The sequence below is a fragment of the Ictidomys tridecemlineatus genome, unplaced genomic scaffold, assembly GCF_052094955.1.
Source record: "Ictidomys tridecemlineatus isolate mIctTri1 unplaced genomic scaffold, mIctTri1.hap1 Scaffold_191, whole genome shotgun sequence".
Classification (NCBI taxonomy): Eukaryota; Metazoa; Chordata; class Mammalia; order Rodentia; family Sciuridae; genus Ictidomys; species Ictidomys tridecemlineatus.
This window is the reverse complement of record NW_027521642.1, coordinates 200,434-223,805: the sequence shown is the minus strand read 5'-3', so window position 1 is coordinate 223,805 and position 23,372 is coordinate 200,434.

The window sequence follows — 23,372 nt, the reverse complement described above, 5'->3', positions numbered from 1 at the left end:
CTTTCATAAATTAACTTAGAGTTAAATTACATAAAACTTTTGCTTTTCTGTTACTTGCTAGTATTTTGAGCCTCAAAGATTCCCACAAAATGTATTTATTTCTACATAATTTTTGTTAGAATTTCCCTGTGGTCAAGGGAATGAACAAAAGGTATAATGTAGAATTTAGACACAGGAAATGCTTTAAGGATAGTTAATCATTAGTTCATATGGTTATTTAAAACAGCATCCTTTCATTCATCAAACTTATACCTAGCATCTAATTTGTGCCATTTCTTCTGCAGTACAATGGAGATAAAAATGGCAAATAATACACATCCCTGTTTTCAGGGACCTTAGAATCTTGTGGAGAATGAAATAAAGCAAAATCCTAGCACTATTATGAGAGAAATATGTTCATGATATGTCAGGGTGTGGTGGGGGGACAGTGGAGGAGTAAATGATCCAGATTTAGCAATACAAAGGGCATCAGGGATGCCTCTGGATCTAATCAATTTCAAGGTCTTATCAAGGTGACAAATCAAAGTAGTGGGTATTTTTAAGAAGTTAGCATTTTCAATACCTTTGAGGTAGAAGAAAGAATGGCATTTTGAGGGAAATCATGTACTCAGTAAGGCTAGAACATAAAGTCCAGGAAGGGAGATTGGAAAGTAAGGAGTGAGAGCTGAGACTGGGGAGAGAGGCTGTGAAGAAATGCGGATGCAGGCTAATTTGTTTCCCTAAATGTAGACTGTCTCTGAGAGACTCAGTTAAGCAGGAGAGCAGCAGCATGGCTGGGGAAGAGCACTCATGCTAAAGGCCAAGGTGGAGGAGCAATGGGAAGAGAAAGATGATCAAGACAGTATTGCAGCTATTAAGGTGGGAAATAGAATGGTGTGGAAGAATGGTAGCAGGGGAGATGCAGAGGATGGGGCAGATTGAGGGACGTTGATGAGGTCGAAATGGTGAGATGCACGGCTAGGTAGAGTAGTGAAGACGAGCGAGCAGTAAGGGTGCTCTCAGGTGGAATCTGGGCCATGCCATTGGGACAGAGAATAAAATAGCAAGAGCAGAGGAAGGAGGATGTGGAAGTCTTCCGCTGAGAAGGTATCAGGGAGACTTTCAGGATTTATACAGAGGATGGGAGGAGTGTCCCAGAGGAAGAGATTGAGGATGATTCTCCAATGAGGGCAAAGAAGGATACTGCAGGTGTGGAAACCTAAGAAAAGGAGACTTCTAGGGAGAAAAATAGATTTCAGTTCTGAATATTTTGGGTTTGAATTATTGGTAAGATATGGAGTAGAGATTCCAAGCTGTTCCCATTGTGACACAAATGAGTATGCACTGGGGGTTTTAGTCTCTTCACGCTGAGCTGCTGGCATGGTTGGAGTGCTGGTGCTCCTGCAAAATGCCAAAGGAGTTTTTTTAAAAAAAGGATCAATGGGCTTACTAATAAAAATGACCTTGGTGATTTGATCAGTCAGGATTGTCAAATAAACACAACCAATAGGAAACCTAAATATGTAGGGAGATTTATTTTATGAGATTGACAAACACAATTGTAATCCAAAATTTGTATGCAGGCCAGCTGGCTGGAAACTCGGGCAAGATTTCTCTGCTGAATCTTGAAGTAGAATTCCCTCTTCTCTAGGAAAAACCTCAGTTTTGCTCACAAGCCCTTTCACTGGCTGGCTTGTGAGCAAAGGAAATCTACTCTACTTAGTCTACTGAGTATAAATGCTAATCACATCTACTAAATATCTTCCCAGCAGCATCTAGACTAGTGTTTGTCCAAACAGCTGGGCACCAGAGCCTAATCAACCTGACACAAAAAGTTAATAATCCTTCTACACTGATGTTTTAAAATAAACACCGCTTCAAACTCGGCTTTTTCAGATCCCTACTGAACATGACAGATGTACACTCACCCTTGTCCTATATTTCTTTCTTCTTCCCATTCTAAATCATTTCCTCCTCCTTCCATTACCTCTTTCCATGATTTAGCTTTCATATACCATGGGAATAACTTTGTAACGTTGGGGTTAAGATTATGCTTGTGTAACGTGACACCCATTCCTGGCTAACAGTAATGCAATTAGATATTAGATGCCTAAACAGTTTCCTATTGATCATTTGATGACACAGCCCTATGAGGTAGGTGGGCAGAGAGCTTTACTTCACATAGCTGTTAGTAGAACTCAGGGAAGGGGAGTGATAGGCTTAAAGGACATAGATCCTGTTATTGTTTGGATGTGATATATCCCCCCAAAAGCTCCTGTGTTAATGCAGGAGTATTTGGAGGTAGAATGATTGGATTGTGAGAGCTATAATCCAATCAGTCCATCCTAGTTTGAATGTTCTACAGGCAGAGCTGGGTTCAGTGGCTCACGCCTATAATCTGAGTGGCTCAGGAGGCTGAGGCAGGAGGATCAAATCCAGCCTCAGCAAAAGCGAGGTGCTAAGCAACTCAGTCAGACCCTGTCTCAAAAATACAAAAATAGGGTTGGAGGTGTGACTCAGTAGTTGAGTGATCCCAAGTTCAATCCCTGGTACCAAAAATAAAAAGGAAAAACTACAGGCAGGTGCGGCATGGCTGGAGGAGGTGGGTCACTGAGGGTATGCTCTGGAAGGGTGCAGTCCCTTCCCCTCTTCCCTCTTCTTCCCAGCCACCATGAAGTAAGTAGCACTCTTCTGCCATGTCCTTCCACCATGATGCGCTGCCTCACCTTGGTCCCAGAGCAATTGAGTCAGCCAACCATGACTAAATCCCTAGAAACATGAGTCAAAATAAACTTTTCCTCCTCTAAGTGGTTCTTGTCAGATATTTGGGCATGGTGACACAGAGCTGACCAGCCCAGATTCTAAATGGCAGGTAGGCAGAGCATGAGCTCTGAATGCTTGTATCTGACCTTTCTGCAGCAAATAAATGCAGACGCACACTTCTGTGGGAACAGCTACAAGATGATCTATTTGACACATTTGAGGATGAAACATTTCCAGAAAACCCAGAATTTAAAACCTATATTTAAGATAGAGTGGTTGGTGATGGCATTTCTGCTGCCTGGAGCCTGTATCAGGAGGGAGGAAAAAGGACAGTCCTGGAGCAGTCCGGGGTGCCCAGGAACTGAGGGGTGCATCAGTCAGGAGGTCTGAGTCAGGCAGCCTGGGCTGCAGACCAAGCCACAGAGGTGAGGGGCTGGTTCCTCCTGACTTCTTCCCCCCACGGTTTTCTCCTGGCTCTGGACCTGTCCCACCTCCCAGTGTTCTGTGGGCAAAGAGGAGAGTGGAGACGGGAAAAACTAGAGCATCCGCACCAAGTGGCTGAATCACCACTTCCTTCTATGAATATCCAAATGAAATCCATATTTGTGTAGCTAACCCACAGAAAAAGAAGGGGAAGGTTTGGCAGGCATAGTAGAAACCCAATCTGGAAACTAAAAATTTAAAATCAATTATTTTAAATTTCATATCACAAACTTCCTTTTGGAGACTTCCATTAACTACTTCTATGTTAGGCTATTCTTCTGTGAGTAGAAATATAAGCATTCTAGAGCTTTGTGCTGCCCAGGGCCCATGGATTTTATAGTGCACATGAAAGCATATTCTGATATATAATTTCATTCAACAGTAGTAGACACACATACTTGGTCTCTTGATTTGCAGTTTTGGGAACCATTTCAACTTGCTCCCTTCCAGAGAGCATTATGTTAACAACCAATTGGCATACAGTCTCAGGCTTTTTCACAGGTGAGAGTGGAAGTTGAAAGAGTGGATTAGAGAGTTCTCTGCAAGCACCCCAGATAATTTATCGCCCTTCTGTGGTAACGGCTGAATGTATATATCTTTCACCATATGTAGCCTTCCATTTAGACTTCTAATCAATGGTAAAGAATAAGAACTAGTTTTTAAAAACCATCCCTTGGAGTGGAACTAATCAGCTTGTGGTTTCCTTTTAGGTAGTCTGACCATTATTCAATATGCCCTATATATATCCTTGGATAGGAAATGACCTAAACTTCCACTTCCAGTTGTGTGGATTATTTATCCTGAAGCCCCCTCCACCTCCATCCAACCCTCTACTATGCATATTAAAGTTAAACCTCTAATCACTGAATCTCCATGTCTGGAAAGTTGATCTGGGAGTTGCCATTGCATACAAACTTACTTTGTACATTATATGGCAAGAGTTGAAAAGAAACTATTTTAGAATTCTCATATTGTTTACTAGTTTGAAAGTCGTGTGAAAGATGAGGATTTATCCCTTTGCCTGACGAGATTCCCCTGGGTTTTATTTGTTAAGAATGTTATTTTCCCAGAGGAATTAGCTTCCCCTCTTTAGAGGGCGTAGAAATTCCCTTTTTAAACTTGAGTTTGGTGATGTTAATAGAGTTTAGAAGAGAGTTTGGAGAACGTAAATAAGCTGATGGCAATTTCAGATCGTTGGAATAAAGTGAAAAATGGCTTGACCTTGTATCAAATATCATAATTTATAGGAAAGTCACTACAGAGATTATATATTTCTTATAATATGATGTTTCCTATGTGCAGATATTTAATCAAAAACACAAGGCAAATGAATTTGAATTGGGAAACCACCTCCTATTCATCATTGTGAGGAGGGAAGGCTTTTATTTTGTCATTAAAAAGTATCCTTAAAAAGTGGTCAATTTCTTTCATCCCTCTTTCATATCATACTTTATTTCAGAACTTTTCATACTTTCTAGAAACTTCAAAAACTAATTACTCCATTCTCTAGGTTTCTGTTAAAAATAAATTAAACAGGACGTTTTCATGCATGTAAATTATCACTGGAAATCGACCTTCCTTTTCTCTGTAGTGTTAGGTCTTCTTTCTGTTGCAGGTCTTCTTTCTGTTGCCCTAAAAATAGGGTGATCACCAAGAGGCAGCCTACTCTAGGACTTTCAATGATTTTAACACTCTTATAATGTCAGTAAATTAGTCTTCATTGGCCATAGAAGCATTCCTTTTGGGAAGAGTTTGGAAGTAGTCAGGGCGATGGGTTACATTAGGATGTTTCTTGTTCTGGGACTGAAAGTGAGCATCATTTCAAGTGTGAAGTATTTCCTCACTACATCCTGCTTTTGTTGACTGACAGTAGCTATGAAAGGTGGCATACTATTAAAATCATCATGATGAATCTCTTGCAAAAGAACAGCTCTTAGTGCAGTATTTTCACCTTGCCTCACTCTGTACTGGCTAGGATTTTAAATACTTTAGCATACCAAGAGTGGTCTCTAAATAGTATCCTAAATTGCAGACCTTCAAAAAAAATCTATTTTTTGATACTGGGGGTTGAACATGAAAGTGCTTTAACATTGAGCTAAACACTCAACACTTTTTATTTTGAAACAGGGTCTCACTAAGTTGCTGAGGGCTTGTTAAGTTACTGAGGCTGGCTTCAAACTTGTGATCCTCCTGTCAGCCTCCTGAGTTGCAGGTTTATAGGCATACACCATCGTGACTGGCAATCTTCAAAATTTTTACTTTATAACCAAAAATAGCTGAATGTTTGACATTATCCATTCATTTTATCTTATGAAGCTCTATAATATGGATTACTTATATAAAACTTTAGCTACTTATCTATATATGTATATATGTATATGTATAGTTATATATATTATATATAATTTATATTTTATATATGTAGAAGTATATAAATCATATATATATAATTATATATGTATAAATTATATATATATATATAATTTATTATATATATATATATATATATAATGTGTAGATAGATAGATCTAGCCTATGGAATATTAACTCCATAGGGGAGTATTAAGTTTTAACATCTGACATGTGCAAACTTTTATTCTTAATAAATTTTAAAATAATGTATCTATAGAAATCAACCAAGATACTATCTCTTCAGTCAGAATGTTTGGTAGCTCAAACTTTTCTGTTAAGTGAGAAAAATAAAGTTTTAGAAGAATCTCTTCCAAAGATTTTAATCTTCAAACCATGGAAAGTCTGAGAATTCACAGAACACTAAAATTATAGTGTTTAGTAGTTGGGAATCTTAGAGATTGAATCCAAGTTATCTCTTCATTTTCTAAGTTAATGAACTGCAGATGAAGCTCAAGTGGGACTTTGAAGAGGGCCATTGCTACACCAACATAGAAGCATTTGGCAGTAGTGACAAAGGACACAGTGAATAATGGTATTCAGTATAGTGTACCTAAATTAATTCATTTCTAAGGGAATATCTTTTAAAATGCTTCATATAATAAAGAGTTCAATTCATCAAAGTCATTGTGTCACATCTGTTAGAAAGATTCATTTCTTGCTGAACTATAGCCAACAAATTTTCCAGAAATGACATTTTTCACAGCTTATTCTGTTCTCCTCATCTTGACACAAATGACATCACAAGTATGTCTTGAGTGAAACTGAAGATAGATTAGAATAAGCATTCTGTTTGTGCATATGGAGGTTTCAGATCTTAAGAGAAGTGAATATTTGTACGTCAAGATGTTTTTTGAGTTTCAGTTAGCCATGAACTATTTATTACATTTTTTGCTTCTTAAATACTTGTGGGGTTAAGGAGTAGAATAGCACTTTGGAAGGAATTTATTTCCTATTCTTTAAATAATATTCTTTAATTACTTGATTATCCTTTAATTACTTGATTTAGACTTCAAAATTTGGTCAATCTCTGGCTCTATCTTAATTTAAATGGCAATGGGGTTGAGAGAAGGTTGGAGAATTTACTTGTTGAATTGAGTTAAAATACTTGAATAACTTGGTAACTGATTTTGTTCCTTTTGGATTCAAATATTATTTAAATATTAATGTTTGTACACCTGTAAGATTCAAAATTTATTATGCAATGGTATAAGACTGAATAATATGTGTGTTTGTGGTAAAGGATATTGCCATCAAAATGCAATGGATTTTTTTCTACTAAGTTTAGAGGAAAACATGATTCTACAGAATCATTAAATGGGTTTAATATTTCTTCTTATTGCCTACTATGTGCTGTTCATGAAAAGGAGGTGTTGAAAACAATTTAAACACCTTGACTTTTTTCTACATCAGAAAACAGGCACGTTAAAGTTTCATTTTTTATGATATTCTTGGATCATAAAGCAAAGTTGTTCCAAATCTATCAGTTCCTGAACAATTTTGAAAATCTGAATCATGGCTTATTTGAAATACTTAACCTTGTGGTGTCCTGGTTGGAAGTGCCTTACACTGCTCCCTCCAGGCATTGCAACAAAACTGTGTAAACAGGGGGGCCAGATTCCACTGTACTATAGATGGCTCATGTGGGAATTTACACAGGAGCTCAAGGAGCCCGGAACTCTACTATACCTGCCCTCTGACATTGGTGAAAAATCCTCCCTCGTCTTAATTGCAGAACCAGGTCCCTTGATTGCCTTTGTGTGTAAAGAGTCTCCATATTGCTCATGGCCTAGTTCATGCTTCATGTTTCTGTACAGTCTTTGGAAGAGTTCACATGCATGTGTTCTGTGTGAACAGAACTTTCCCCTGAACTCTCCTTTCAAAAAAATTAAAAAAATAAATAAAAAATAACATGATTGAGATTTGCATTTTGTCAAAAGCTTTGAAAAGATGGCTTTAGCAGACTTTATTTCTGAAGGTTTGCACTGCCTTTCTACCTTTAAGAAGGACCTGGTGGGCTAGCCTGATTTACTTCATGAACACCAATTATTAATACAAATGTCCACCCTAGCCTACTTCTTTTCATTTATACAATTTCAGAGTAGGCCAGTCAGCCATGCCCCAGGTGGGAGATGAAGCCATTCGTGCATGCGGCCATGTGCTCCATTCTCTCCCCAGTAGACTCCTGAGCATGCTGTGGCTACAGCCCATGTAACACTTTATTTTATCCCTTAGCAGTTATTTAGAATCATTCACAAAGAACCTGGGGAGCCTCACCAATAGAGGTAATTTAGCAAGTGGCTCTAAAAATGCTAAACTACATTCTCTGTCTCAACCGAGAACATTTGTATTACAGAAGAAAAGAAATGTATTCAGAATACTCTCAGTAATATTACATTTTCTAATTCAATCCCAGCATCACTAAGTATAATGTTCCCTGTTAAAATAAAATGGTTTATTTTTCATTACAATCAATTCTTTTTTAATTAGGAGAGAATTTTAACTAGTTCTCACAATCTGATCCTCTGTTACAAGGTTTTCTAATCGCTTGGGAAGCATAGGAACAAAATAAGGAAATCTGAAAGAATTTATGAGTCTCTGTGTTGCCTGTGGCTGTAAGTCCCCCATTAAAGGGTCTAAACCTTATTTTTTTCTTGTTTATCTAGCATCCCTGTGGTGCCTGACATTTATTTGACTAAATACAAATGCATAAAAGGAGGAATTTTTACAGTAAGATGTTTATGATATGTTTCTCACTGCCCAAGGACTGTGTGGTATGACCTCATAGTTAGAAAAGTGTAGACTCTAGGATCTAACAGAACTGAGTGTCTGTAGCTCAGTTATTTCCACTGATTATGTAATCTTGGGCAAGTCACTCAATGTTTCTCTTAGTTTCCACAATAGTGAGGTGGGGCTCTTCATGGCACCTACTGAAGTTCACAAAAAGCATTAGCACTGCCCCATGTCCGTTAGCCATTGAAGGAGCATGCAGCATAGTAGGAGAGATGAGTCACCAATGTCTGTAATTTCAGGCACATTGTAACGTCATGAAAGAATTGAGACAGTATCCGTGGATATTCACAGGAAATGAAGTTCTCTGCCACAGGGGAGAAGGTGAAGCTTTGTGAACGAGGTATAAGCCCCTCATCATGAATGGGATTTTGATAAGTGGAGTGAGCAGAAGGCCACTTGGGGCTGTGGGACAGAAGCAACAACGGTGTTCCAAAGGTCAGAAGCAGGTAGCAATTGGAGGGAGGTCACAGGGCTAACAGCCTCTCTAGAGGCTAGAGCCCAGAGCTTTGACTGCCAGGTCTAACTGCACCTTGATTTGATCCAAAGGAGATCCTTTGATGATGGAGGAAAAGTGAAGTTTTAAGACCTGGCCAGTCCATCCTGCTGGAGCTGCCTGAGGGCTCCAAGGACAAGAGTTCTTTCTCTGACATTTTGTCTGTGCTCTGTATACAGAGCTACTGTCATCCTGTAGTGTTGCGACTTGCTTGGTAAAGTTCCTTTGGCTTTATTACAGAAAAGGTAGGAATGAGTGATTCATGCAGTTTCTCTGATAAGTCACCGTGAGCATGTCTAAAGGCAATATCTAAGAATTAAAAGGAAATTCAGCATATATTAAAAATTCCAAGTTTACATAAGTGGTTTTTGAGTCCTATTTGAATAAATATAATATCTTTATTTTTTTTATAAAATGTATTACTGAGACTAATTAAATATGAGGTAGAAGCATAAAACAGTTGAAATAAATTAAAAAGCATGTTTTTAAAAAACTGTTTAAGCATTACCAGTAAAAACTAATAATAATAAATCAATCCTCTACTAATTGATAAGTCTTGATGCAATTGAATTTATTAAGTCTAGCTTTGTGGGCATATCACAAAAATAATGTGGAAAGAATAAAAAGACGTTTCTGAAATAGAAGTGGAAAACAGTATCTCACACACCTCCCATTTCCTCATTTCCCTCCCTAGCAGATTAGATATCTTGCTTTACCATCAAAATCACCGTTCTTGCACAATCCTCTCTATCTTCTCCCTCTCTCTCTCTCTCTCCGTCCTGTTGGGGGAAAATCCCATGCCTAGTTAATACCAGCTCACCCTATCTAGCACCAAGACCAGAATCCCTGAATGTGCTTAAAGGATAACATCTCTGAACACTGGTACCATTTTTAACTCAGGAGCCCTAATCTCAAGAGGGTAGTGCTAGTCAATAGTCTACTACAGGTCCCTAATGCAGTCATTCTCTTACTTTCTTAAGTATTTTACATCTTTTTCTTGCTCTCAATTCCTCCAGTAGCTCCCTCCCATTTAGCTTTGTTGATAACTTTGTTTCCTATTCATAAGAAAATGGAATAAATCAGAATGTAGCATTCATACTCTGCCCCACCCTGTCTGCTAATTCACTGAGATTCGTGCCCTCCTTCCCTCCTGTTGCCAGGCATGGACTGTCCTTTCACTCATGCAGTGGTCCAGTCCCCTCTGCTTTGCTCAAGATCATTGCTTTTCAATTGCCCTCCTGCTGTATCATCAATTTTCCCTCTCTTTTGGATAACTCCATTAGCATAAAATTATGCCACCATATTTTCCATCTTAAAAACATCATAAAGCACAAGCTTCCTTGACCCCACCTCTTTCTCCCTGCACTGTTCTAGTTCTTTGTCACATCCATTCATTCCCTCCCCCTTATAACCAAACTCCTAGAAAGAATCGTCCATATTTCTCAAATGCTATTTTCCTATTCTCTTCTTTTAAAGTATGCATCTCTATACCACACTGCTGGAACTTTCTTTTCAGGATCACTGGTTATCTTCAGCATGATAAATTTAATGATCAGGGTTCAGATCAAATTTTTCAGGGCTACATTTTATTTGACCAGTTGATTGATTTCTTCTTGAAATACATTGCTTGCTCTTCTCTTCTCTGGGTCTCACTCTCTCAGGGTCCTCCTCCTGACTCGCTCACCACTTCTCAGCTTGCCTTGCTAGCTGGTTGTATTTCTTCAGTATAGTCTCTGAATGATGGGATGTTTAAGGGCTCAGTCCTTGGATCTTTCTCCTTCTTTACATTCCCTTGCTAGGTGACTTTCTATTGTGACTTAAAATATTATCTGTATTCCAAAGGCTCCCTTGTGCATAGCTCAGCCCAGACGACTTCTGTGAACTCTGGACTTGTATATCCAACTGTCAATTCAAGACCTTCACGTGAATGTCTCATTTATATCTCAAATTCAATGTGTCTAAACTGAATTCTGGAATTTCCACCTCTATTCTTCAAAGCTGCTTCTCTTACAGTCTTCTGCATACCAATAAAGGATAAAGGGCATCACATCCCTTTAATTGCTTCAGTCAACCCTTGGAATCGTTCCCATCTCTCCTTGTATTTTTCCTCACACCCCACATTCAATCTATCTGTGGTGCTGAGGATTGAACTCATTGTCTCACCCATGCTAGGCAAGCACTCTACCACTGAGCCACAACCCCAGCCCTATTTAGGGATTCTTAACCTTAAGAGAATGATTTCCTAGGGAATCTGCAGATGAACTTAAGGGTGTGTGTGTGTGTGTGTGTGTGTGTGTGTGTGTGTGTGTGTGTGTGTAACATTTTAAAGTGTTTCAGAGCTAACCAGAGCAACTGTAGCATTTATCCAATTCAAACGAGGGCTGAGAATCCTGGGTACTTTCTTACCCTGGGTAATCTTGCCTAGGCCCTGGCTTCAGCCATCAGCATGATGAAAGTGAGACACACAAGGGTTCCAGTCACCCATGTTCATGGTCCAGCTTCCTCAGTTAGAAGCTGACTCAGGGAACATTACCTAGCCTCTTTGAAACTTGGTTTTTCTAACTACAGAATGGCCAGAAATGATTTCCCCTATGCAGGATTATTGTTAACAAAGAGAGATGTCATTTGTCATTTGTAAAACTCTTGGAGACTTATATTAGTCAATAAGTGGTAGTTGTCATGGGTAGATGACCCATGTCATCTGGGTCCCTAAAGCACATATTCTTGTCTACTTGCTTCTCCCTAATTTTAAAATATATTTTCAGTTTTAGGGTTCTGCCTCACTGGAGCAATAAACATTGCGTGACTCATGCATTATGAATTAATTGACTCTGGGTGTTAGAAATTTGCTAACATGCACTTATTAATGCACAACATCTAAGACAGCTGCACAAAGTACTGTAAGTCCATTTTTTTAGCACAATATTTGAAAAATTGGAATTGGGCATTTATATAAATTTAATCAGTCTGAGAGATGTTTATACATTGGCTTTCAGTATTTGGAACAATAAAAATAGCACACTTTGAAGGATGTTATTAAACATAGCAGAAACCAAGTCATTCAATATGTACAATGTAATGAAAATTGATGGGTCAGAAAAAAATGGCCTTTTAAAGCTATGGAAGCTGAGCAGGTGTCTACCCTCCCATGTATTCCTTATGTTTATTGTATCCCACTAAACATATATCTGTTAAGCTGATCATTTATTTTTATCTTGGAAGCCAATCTTGATTCCATGCCAGATTTTGAAAAGGCTTATGTTTTTAGAAGTATGGTACATATTTATTATCAAAAGCAAAAGTCCTTTTATATAAAGAACTGTAAAATAACATAGCTAAATTCCAACCCAAATATTTTGGTTTGGAACATAGCAAGGGTTCCAACAAATTCTGTGGCCTAGCAGGCTTATCATAAGTCTATATGGAGCCACCACATTCTTTCATTGTAATCAATAAGTCTCCTGTTCCTTCTCTCCCAATATACTCCTAAAGTGATGGTGGGGCATCTACAAGGTAAATTTAAAAGCTTCACTGAATTATGGAGAATATATTTGAAGAATTTTGCAGGACTTTTCTAAAGTCATTAAAAACACCATGAATTGGGAAAAAGTTAGAAACCAGAGGTCAAAGTCACTGCCTAGATCTACCACTAAATGACTCTAACATGGAAAAAATTTAGCAACTTAATAATTAAGGTTCTTTTAATTTTTTTCTGTAATGAATTAGTTATCATGTGATAATGTATTTTTCTAATCAAGAAAAGACCTAAAGCCAGATATGGTGGTCCATACCTGTAATCCCAGGTACTTGAGATAAGGAGGAAGATAACAAGTTTGAAGGAACCTGGACACTTAGACCCTGTATCAAAATAAAAAATAAAAAGGGCTGGAGATGTGACTTAGTGGTATAGCTCCCCTGGGTTGAGTCCTCAGTACCAAAAAAAAAATTTTTTTTACATAAACAATAGTCCTAAAGTCTGGGATAGCACAGAGAACTGCAAAGATAAAGCAATTATCCAAAATTCCACCACCCAGAAATAACCAGTTTTTGTACACTTTATTTTCACCTACATCCTCCCTTCTCTTCTTTTGATTTCCCTTCTTTGCTCCTTTCCTTTCTCTCTCTTGCTTGCTTTTTTCTTTTCTTTCTCTTTTTAGATTTAGAATTACATGTCTAAATAAATATACTTATGTACACTTATTAAATGATATCTTAGAAATTATATGGGAATTTCATATGCGAAAATATGAATAAATATCTACATAAATGTAAATAGTTAATAATTGGAATTAACTATTTAAATTAAACTATTTAATTTAAAAATTAAGTAAATTCTAATGCTCCTCATATGAATATACAAGAGAAAAAAGTAAATGTAGTATTATATTAGAAAATGCAGCCTTTGAGTTCATGTGGGAAAGACGTGAATCCATCTAAATGTGAGTACATCGTTAAATACATTTTTTTAATTTATGAAAGGAAAGTGCTATATAAGAAATTTTCCTAGTTTTGAATCAATTTTTACTGTCTTTACATCAATCCTAATAAAACCATCTCCATGTTCATTCTGGCTCACCTTATTGCTCAAATTGTTAAAGAGAAATATGAAGCAAGTTTGATACTAGCTATTTATTTTCCTCTAGAGTAGAATATGGCTTTTTCCTTTCCTGCATTAAAATCATTAAGGATTAAGTATTTTTCAGAAGAAAACTTTAAATTGAAGGACTCTTATCTAAGTAATATTATGTGACTGCAGCTAAGGTAAGAATTATTAATATCTATCCTGTAGGGCAGCACAATAGGTAATATAAATTATGAATTATGTTTATTTCAACCAAATGTATGAGTCCTTGAAAGCCTGAGTCACTTGGAGATACTGAGAGATTATGCAGTCCTTGCAAATCCATTTTTTAATTAACACACATAATCCATAATGCTTTATTTCTTCAATTGCTTCTTTATCTAGTTTATTATTTGCATGTTAATTAGCTTTAAAAATTAATAGACACTTTTTATGTCAATTTGAATTGAATAAATTTTTGGTATTGACCATGTAGCCTGTTTAAAATCTCTTTGCTCTTTTGTACAGCATAGCATACAAAGTACTGTAACTGTGTATTCTCTTATTAATTGGGTATGGAGTCTTAATCAAACTTGGCACTATTTCTTGAAGACAGAACTTTCATGCTCCAGTTTGGTGGCACATGTGTCAGTAGGAATGCACCCCACCACACATGCACCCCTGAAGACTCTGCTGCCTGCAGCTGCCTGAGTTCCAGCTTTATTATGTGAACAAGATTCCATAGGAGGCAGACTTCCTCTTGACACGGATGTGTTTGGATTCTGCCATGAACAGAAGCCAAGAGAACTCTTTCTGAAATATTAGATTGAGAACCTTTATTTTGAAAATGTGACCCTGTAATGTAGCAACAGAAACCCCTCTAATGGTTCTTTAAAATATCTTTGGCAAACCTTGAGCCAGTCAAAATATTTTCAGCTTATAGCATTTCAGCAATTGTTTTGGAAGCATCTTCTAGCTTGAGCACTGGTGTGTTAGAGATTGAAATTCACAGTGCAGGGAGGCTGGGAAAAATTCCTGCTTTCTGGTGCTGCAAGTGCAGAGTACATCTGTTCTACTTGTTGGCACAGAGTGAAGGTCAAACTGCTGGAGACTCTTGAGAGGCTAAGGGGTCCCATTGGTTCCATGATAGGATTCCTGTTGGTCCTTGAGAGACATCCTGCCACTAGGATGCCATTCTGAGTTCCTTTGCTGTGGTTCTAGAGCTTTATCCAGATGCTTGCTTGCTACAGGTGTTTTTTTTTTTTTTTTACCTGGGGGGGGAGATTGACATCCACATGTGTGAATTTTTAAGAAATAACGAATTTATAGGATATCTATTCAAATTACATTTTTTAGACAGTAAGGTTTCCAAATGCAAAACAGAAATGATTTCCTCAGTTCAGGAGACTGAAATACATCTGACTCTGAGAGTGCTAAAATAACAGCAATAGTCAAGCTTGGTTTTCTCAATGATGAGATTCTGAGTTATTGAGGCAATTTTTTTCTCATTATTTTGAAGTAGAGGTAGCATCTTTTTGAGTTGCGTGAATAATGCTAATATTCCCTCAAGATTTTGTAATTGAAAGAGTTTTTATTTGAAACTGAACACAGTAAAGATATATGTGAATCTGCTATCTCAATCAAATTTTAAATAACATTTTGAAGTTACAACCTTTGTGTCTCTGTCTATGCATATGTTAAGTGAAAACAAAAAAAAACAAAAAACAAACAACAACAACAACAACAACAACAAAAAACCACATTGGTCCCATCTGAAAAAAATGATACAGATTTACCATCCATTAAAAAAAAGTAATATGTAGTGAAACTAATTATCTTAGTCACAAATCCAAATGACTTTGTCGATTGAGCAAAGTGTGTTAGCAATTTCTGGCAACTCTACTTGTGAAAACAGCCCCGCAAAGGATATTACTATTGCTCTTTAATTGCCTCAAGTAACAGTACATATTCCAGTGATGGGTCATCTCATTTATCATGTTACTTTGTGGATTACTTGCCTCACAGTGTTTAGCCTCCTTGGAACTTTTTCCAGTCAAGCCTCAGCTACTGGCTGATGGTTTTCCCCACACTGTTCTGATTAACACTTTTAAAGCAGCTCTTCGGATGCTTCTCTTACTTCCACTAGAGCCTGAGCTGCCCTGGGGGTACTGCTTTAGCTGTTGAGGGCTGTAAATCAGCCACTTGAGAGGCCCAGAGTTCTCCACTGGATGCCCCTGACATGTGTGATTCTGAATCTCTGTGACTTAACCCTTGCTTAACATGGCCCTAGATTATACTAGATTTGGATTATTATTTATGTGAAACATTCTAGTTATTTGCTTGGGGTGGGGGAGACCTATTCAGTAAGTTTGCTTTTAAAAAAATATCTCAAGTTGTGATTTGTGAGGGTTCATCATATTTGTAAGTACTCGTTTAGGGTGTATTTTAGGAAGAATTTTTTAAAAGTTAACTTTCATGGTTTATTATTAATAATATTCACTACAATAAATGAGAATAACCTAGAAAAGTATCCACTATGAATGAATGAAAATGCTTCCATTCCTCAGTAAATGACTCAGAAGCAGTGTAAGGACATTCTGAAATATCTCTTCTGGCAATTAGTCTGTGGCAATTCACCTAGGGCCCTTGTTCAGGAGGGGGTTTCTGAAATTCTCTGGTGGGCTCTGCTGTCTTTCTGTCTGCACGCTAAGAAGCAGACCCTGCCACACACCAGAATCCTCTTGATATCAGCCCTATTTGGGTCACATGGCTTTGTTCTGATGATCAGCCTCCAGACTATCTCCTTAGGTGTATTGTAGGTTTGCACTGGTGAATAGACTCTGATGTCGTATGGAGAGGACATGGTACAGGCATGATTTGTAAGGCTTGTATTGTGTGATCTGTGACTTTGGGCAGTTACCAAATTTGTACTATTTTATGCTTGTTTCTTGGGGAAACCTCTCTACCAACCACATCTATTCTTTTTCATGTTCCCCATCCTCTGCACACACACATACCCATACACACCTGCTACATAGACCTGAAATATATACCATCCTTTAAAATGATCTTAGTTCTCTGGTGCTACTTTTCAATGCCTAGATAGAAGTCAGCTTCTTAAAATTTCACTGTCATTTACTCCTAGTTATTCTCCCTAAAATGAAGTCCATAGAACAATTGATATTTGTATATGATGATATAAATGTGCATGCTATGCTAAATAATTTGTTTGGCATAATACAGAAGTGCCACATTTTAAAGATGAACAGGAAAAGTTTGTAGAACAACCATAAGAATCAGAAAATCTCAGCAACTGTGCTAAATTGATTCTTTTGAAGACTAATTTTCTGATTTTAAAGAATCTTACATTTTAACTTTTCATATAATACATGTAAGAGATGTAATATATTCTAGGGTTTTAGAGATGCACATTTCATATTTCTGAGTTTATATGAGTTCTAAACCTTAGAAAGGCCAGAAATTTAATGTGGAAAGAGATGAATAGGGAGAAGGAGAGCAGAAGGAAGAAGAGAAAAAAAGAGGGACAGAGAAGAATTGCACATATCAAAATTTTATTTAGTCCGTGTATCTTCTAGACCTATGTTTACATGTCACTGGAGAACCTGGTTTTGGAGGTTATTGACTGAAAACTTTGTTTAGTGCTGATTTCAGAAGAAGCTCTTCCAAACTGTTACCTGTACAGGTATTAATTAACAGGCTATGGTGCCTATTGGTCCTGAATGTGCCTTGGAAGCAGACGTGCATACTGTAGCAGCCTGGGAAGTGTCCATCCAATTGAAGAGTGCCATGGTACCCTAGTTATCCCAGCAAATCTAGATGTATATGTGAGGTTAAATTTCCAGAGGGAAAAGCAGAATGGCTTTGTAGGAAGTGCATGAACTTTGCTATCAGATTTGGTGTTAAGTTCTGGCTTTTCCATCTATAGACTGTGTGAACTTTTAGCTTAACTCTCTGAGCCTCAGTTTCTCTGTTTGTCAAATGTAGAGCAGTTATAAGGATTAAATGAAACAACATATATCCCAAAGTGCCTCGTACTTAGTAAGAAATGTTACTATCTTTCTCTTTTACCACTGAAGAGTATAGCAATGAAGTGGATAACATCCTCAGCAACTTAGTTTTGCTCTTCTTCCTGGTTTGACTAGATAAAATCTGTTCCATCACATTTTTAATCAAAACTCTTGTGTTTTATCTGGTCTATCCCCAGTGAGTTAGAGAAGAAATTCCTAGAGAAATTCTAATCCTAGAGAGAGGCTGAGAGAGAGTGTGTACCCAGGCATATTACCCAATGATATACAGCTAATACAATGAAACTGCACATCATTTTTTTATAGATTCCCTAACTTAGAGGGAACTTATTCTTTAATCTCCTCTGACATAAAACTCAATTAGGGATTAATAAGGTGATGTGTAATCAATATTTTTATTAAAAAGTGATTTTTCTTTAGCTAGAAGCACATACAGTTACACTGCTCTGAAATCTTTATCAGCTTAGACAACAAGAGAGTGACATTCAACACATATTAGATCGCCTAGAGGTCACATAATCTATTGTGGGTGGTGTTCTGTTGTACTGTAATGATCTAGAGACCTTGCAGACTCCTAAAATGCCCTTATGTTTGATTGTGTAAAGTAAAAGAGAGCTGTTAATCAAAAAATTCACTCAAGATATTATTGAAACAATGAGAAATTCAAAGACACAGGGAGTTCTAAAACTAAACTTTCTACCTTATATTCTCATTCATATTCTCTCTCTCTCTCTCTCTCTCTCTCTCTCTCTCTCTCTCTCTCTCTCTCTCTCTCTCTCTCTCTCTCTCCCCCACCCCCTTTCTCCTCCATGTCATGTTTGAATCAGTATCTTAGTAACACCCATGCTGGAAGACCTCCCTCTAGTAGCCTGTTGATGGGATGCTGTGAGATGTGATACTCCTGTGACTTCTCTTTCCTCAGTTAAATTCTAGAGCATGCTACAACCTTGACATCATTTTGGAATTATACATAACAAATTGTAATACCAAAATTTTAGAACAATAGTGTAGAGTAAAAATATCAAGATACAATTTAATTGGGGAAGCCACAAAGCAAAGTTTGTCAGTAGTTAGTTATTATTATTTTTGATAGATTACATATTATAATGTACATATTCGAAGCTTCTATATTTAGGTTTTCAGGGCTAATTTAAGTTTTAGTAGTGAAAAATATTTATATAACAATCTTATAATTATTTGTCTTCTTATCAATTTCAGGGTCAGCCTGGTCCTCAGGTAAGTGATCTCTTTTCTAATAAATTGGCACCAACTTAGGATTTTCTCAAGTTTTTCTTCAATTCTTTTTCAAAGAATATAAGAAAGCTATGAGATGGTAATTATGACACCACATTGTTGACCAAATATTTCCCAGGAGTAAAGCCCTGGGGCCTCTGTAGGGTTGTGTGAGCCACATCAGCTGTTAGGCCAGATGGCAAATTGAGCTGAGTGCCATCATATAAACAAAACTCCTCACTGACCTCGACCAGGGCCACACAACTGTCATGGAAGGCAGAATGACTTAGTTAAGGTTGGAAGTGAACTGATTTGAATTAGGTACTGGTTAATTATGGACTAATAATGTTGTAGACCCACACAGTCTCTGATAATTTAAACTGTAATTCTGCTAGCTTCTCTCGATTCAATATAGACAGATACTGACTTTGTTGTACATTTTCAGTATAGACTAACTGCAGCTGACATGAATTGTAATTGAGCATGAATACAGTCAACAGAAAATTTTTGAGCCTTAAATCATATTGAAGAAAATAACAAAATTTTAGTGTGGGGAAGAATTTGTATAAAGCTAAAAACAAAAGAAGAGGATTTCTAGAAATAGTCAATGCGACAAACTTAAACTCAACAAACCCAGTGTCCGTGCTAATGATAATCTGAGAGGTGCTCTTGGGAAGGAAGTACAATTATTAATGCTTTACCTAGAACACCGTAATAACCTGTAAACAATGCAATTATTCATTGAGTGCCATTCTTTCTTTTGTAGTCAATATTATGAATTACCTATCATGTGATAATCCTCACAGTAGACCACAAGAATATTTTTCATAGTTTTTGAGAGCTCTGTGTATAAGAATAATAATCCAAAAAAAAAAATCTCACTGCGTCAGTCAGTTCTTTTCATACTAAGCTCAGGAGAAAAAAAATTTATCTTTAATTAGTTATGTTGCTATCAAAGAATACTCTCGTTATTTGTAACGTTCACTCTTGCATTTCAGGTGAGCTCAAGGTAGTTATTAGAGGAAGAAAAAAATACAGAAGGGAATTATGGTTTGTTTTCTAAATTTGAGCTAAATTATAATGGGATAAAGACAAAGTATAAGGAGCTTAGCATGCTTTATTTTAATGAATGCTTACAGAAGCCCTGGACAGGTTATACTAGAAGGTAGTTTTATATGTACATATATAAATATAAACATATTCATGTATTTATAATTGCCTATATAAATATGTAAAATATACCTATATATAGATATATAAATTCATAAGAGATAAATTACTTGCCTGGGTGATACCATAGAGCTGGAAGCAGAGGTCATTCTGACTCCAAACCCTCATATTCTAATACTCAGCCTTTGAGGGAAAAGAAGGTGAGGCAGCATATGGTAAAGTTGGAGTGTTAGTTTTGAAAGAAGATTGTTATCTTTAACACATTTGAAGTTTATATAGAACCTCTGTTTTAGCCAGCCATCTCCAACCATGTCCAAGTAATTCTTAAGAATTTGGGCATAGGAGCTGGGGATGTGGCTCAAGCGGTAGTGCGCTCGCCTGGCATGCGTGCGGCCCGGGTTTGATCCTCAGCACCACATACCAACAAAGATGTTGTGTTCGCCGAGAACTAAAAAATAAATATTAAAAATTCTCTCTCTCTCTCTCCTCTCTCTCTCTCTCTTAAAAAAAAAAGAATTTGGGCATAAGTAGTTCAAGATAGGATCCCAGGAGACATTGTAGGGGAAAAATTATTCTGGGAAAACAGAATAACAACAACAACAACAAAAAAGCTGATACATTAATGAAGAGGTTATTGCTGTGGACAGCTGAGGTTCAATCCAGCTGAAAAACCTGTGAGAGACAATGTAGAACATGCCTCAGAAACATCCTGCTGAGGGGCAAGGAAGTTGATGTATTTATCCACTAATTTCCCTTTCTTCTTTCTTGAAAGTCCTGTCCAGATTTTCATTCTGTGGTACTTCTGGCCTGCACCAGAAGGTCTGAATACTCCAGCTGCTAGAGAAATATGGGAAGCTGTAGGGACATGCAGAATGGGTATTCCAGCACTGTCTTTGAGCACGGTTGTGGTGTGGGTGGGCAACTACATCCATTCCCACATCCAAGTGAAAGCATCTTACATAAAACAGGATGGAAAATTTACAAATGAAATATAGAGACTTGGATATTGGAAATAAAGACAGGATTAAAAGTATATTATTTAAGAAAGTGCTAAAGAAAATAATTACAAATAGCAAAGTACAGTCATAATAGGTCTTGAGTATTAGCTGTAGTTGATGAATAGAAGAAAGAGAGTAAGCCAGATGACAAGCCAAGAATGGACAGAACCAGGAGCATCATGGATCATTATAGCTAAGACTTGAACATGTATAATGGTACTTCAGAGGACTTTGATTCCAGGTCTTATATTTACTGTGAAAAAAACACAAAGTCGATCTAATTTTTATGTGTATTTGACAATTCTGGAAATTTAGAGTGAAAATGGACCTGGAATTGTCAAATGGTGCCCTGCTCTTGTTTTTCCTTTGTTTTAGCCTGTAGGGACCAAGACAATCACATGAGAATTTAATTCAAAACATCTTCCTCAGATCACAGCAAGAGGAGTGCAATGAATTTAGGGAGAATAGGTGTGAGAGGGAAGTGAAAAACCAACTCATACTCTCACATTGTATTTCTGGAGCACAAAAGAAAAAGTCTAGCCTACCTCTAAGACTCCATTATTATCATAATAGTTTTCCAAAGAAACTTCCATTTTTGTGTATTAAATAGTTCTTAGTGAAGTTTTCAATTAAGTACATGATCATTAGCTGTTTTGAGGATCTTTATAAATTATAAGTGAATTTTACATAGAGGCTCCTATCCATCTTTATATTTAATTTTCACCACTACCTGTTTTAATGTGTTAATTTCTCAGGCTCTAATCTGTTCTTGGGAAATTTATTTTGCAAAGAAAGTAGACTTTCAACAGGATTTTAACTCAAGAAATAAAATTCATCTATCAAAAATCTGAACATTTAGAAATGACTCCTGTAATAGATGTGATTATCAATTAGTGCAGCAGTTATTACATTTTATACAATTATATCTTACGTTCACACTTTAGAATGCATCTACTTTTTTCTTGAGTAAATTCATATAAACTATACATTAAATCTGTTTAACACAGCTTCATAAGGTGCATTCAGTGAATAAGCAAGCAATATACACTTAAAACCCAAAGTTGGGAAATTTTATGGATTTATAAATGGTTAAAAGGTTTATTTTATGTGATCAAATTTATCTTAAAACTTTCTTATTCTGTTATTTAGCCACTGCAAACGACTAGTCACATAGAATGTATTTCTAGTACCAGGAACTTGTAATTTGGAGTATGTCTTCCTCTTTTTTTTTTAATGACTTAAAACAATCTCTTCTTTTTCCTTAAAATGTCAATGTTTTTAGTTTCCCTCACTTTCTTCTTTTTGTGTGGGTGTAAAATTTAATATAATTTACCTACACTTCCTCCCTGCTGATCCTCTTCCTTCTTAACCTTTGCACATGCCATTAACCGTGGGAAAGGGAAGGGCATGAACATTGAAAAACTTCCTTCTTACCTTCTCTCCCATCTCCTTCTGCAACTACTTTAGGGAGGTGGAAAAAAAAGAAGAGAGTTTGCCATGTAAATAAGGGACAACTTATTTCCAAGTTTCCTTCCCCTCCCTGAGTCATAGCCATATCACCTGTGGCCTCTGTTATCTAGCCTGCCTAGTCCTTTGAATATCCACTACTGTTGAGCAGTATTCTGAATGATACATTTCTAAATGTCAAATTCCAATTTTTGATGGATTTTTCATTAAGATACAAGTACCAATTAATGGTTTGTTTCTATAATAAGAATATTTGGGGGGATTGGGAATAACCTGTGGATTATTATAATAATTATATCATAATCCCCATGGGAAGACAAAATAAGATTTCCAAACAATTAACTTCCAAAGAGAATCAGAAATGTTTGAATTGTGATTTTTGAACACTTTTAACTTTTAAAAAAGATTTGAACAGAATTGCAGCTAGGCACTTGTTATTCTTGTGCAGAAGTTTATGTTTATGATTTTTTGCATAGTTTTAAACCATTCCACATCATCTTATTCACAATATTAAAAGGTGTAGAACTCTTCTTTAATACTTTTTTCCATATCACGTGTTCTTTCATAAGGGCTTCCAGATGAATAAGGTTGTATTTTGAAGACTGTTGGTTATGAGGGAGTTATTCAGTGAGTCGTTCTGATCATTTTCCTAAAGTTGAATACAGCTTAGATGGACTTAAGCTGAGATCCTTAAGACATTGTGAAGAAGACTGAGAAGTAAATGGCAGTGAACCCTGTTACAATAGTAGTATAAAGCTGATAGGAAAGGAGAGCTTAGGGAAGACAGGTGAGTGTTAGCATTTACCTGGGGGGTGGAGTGGGGGGAAGGTTCCTGACATGGAAAACAAAATAATGAAAGGATATTAGAAAGAAAGGAGAAAAGCAATTCTAGCACCTAGGGTTAAGGTAAAAAATAAATAAAAAATAAAGAGGCAGGACATGAATGGAGAGGATGTTGCTGTGACTCTACTGAATCA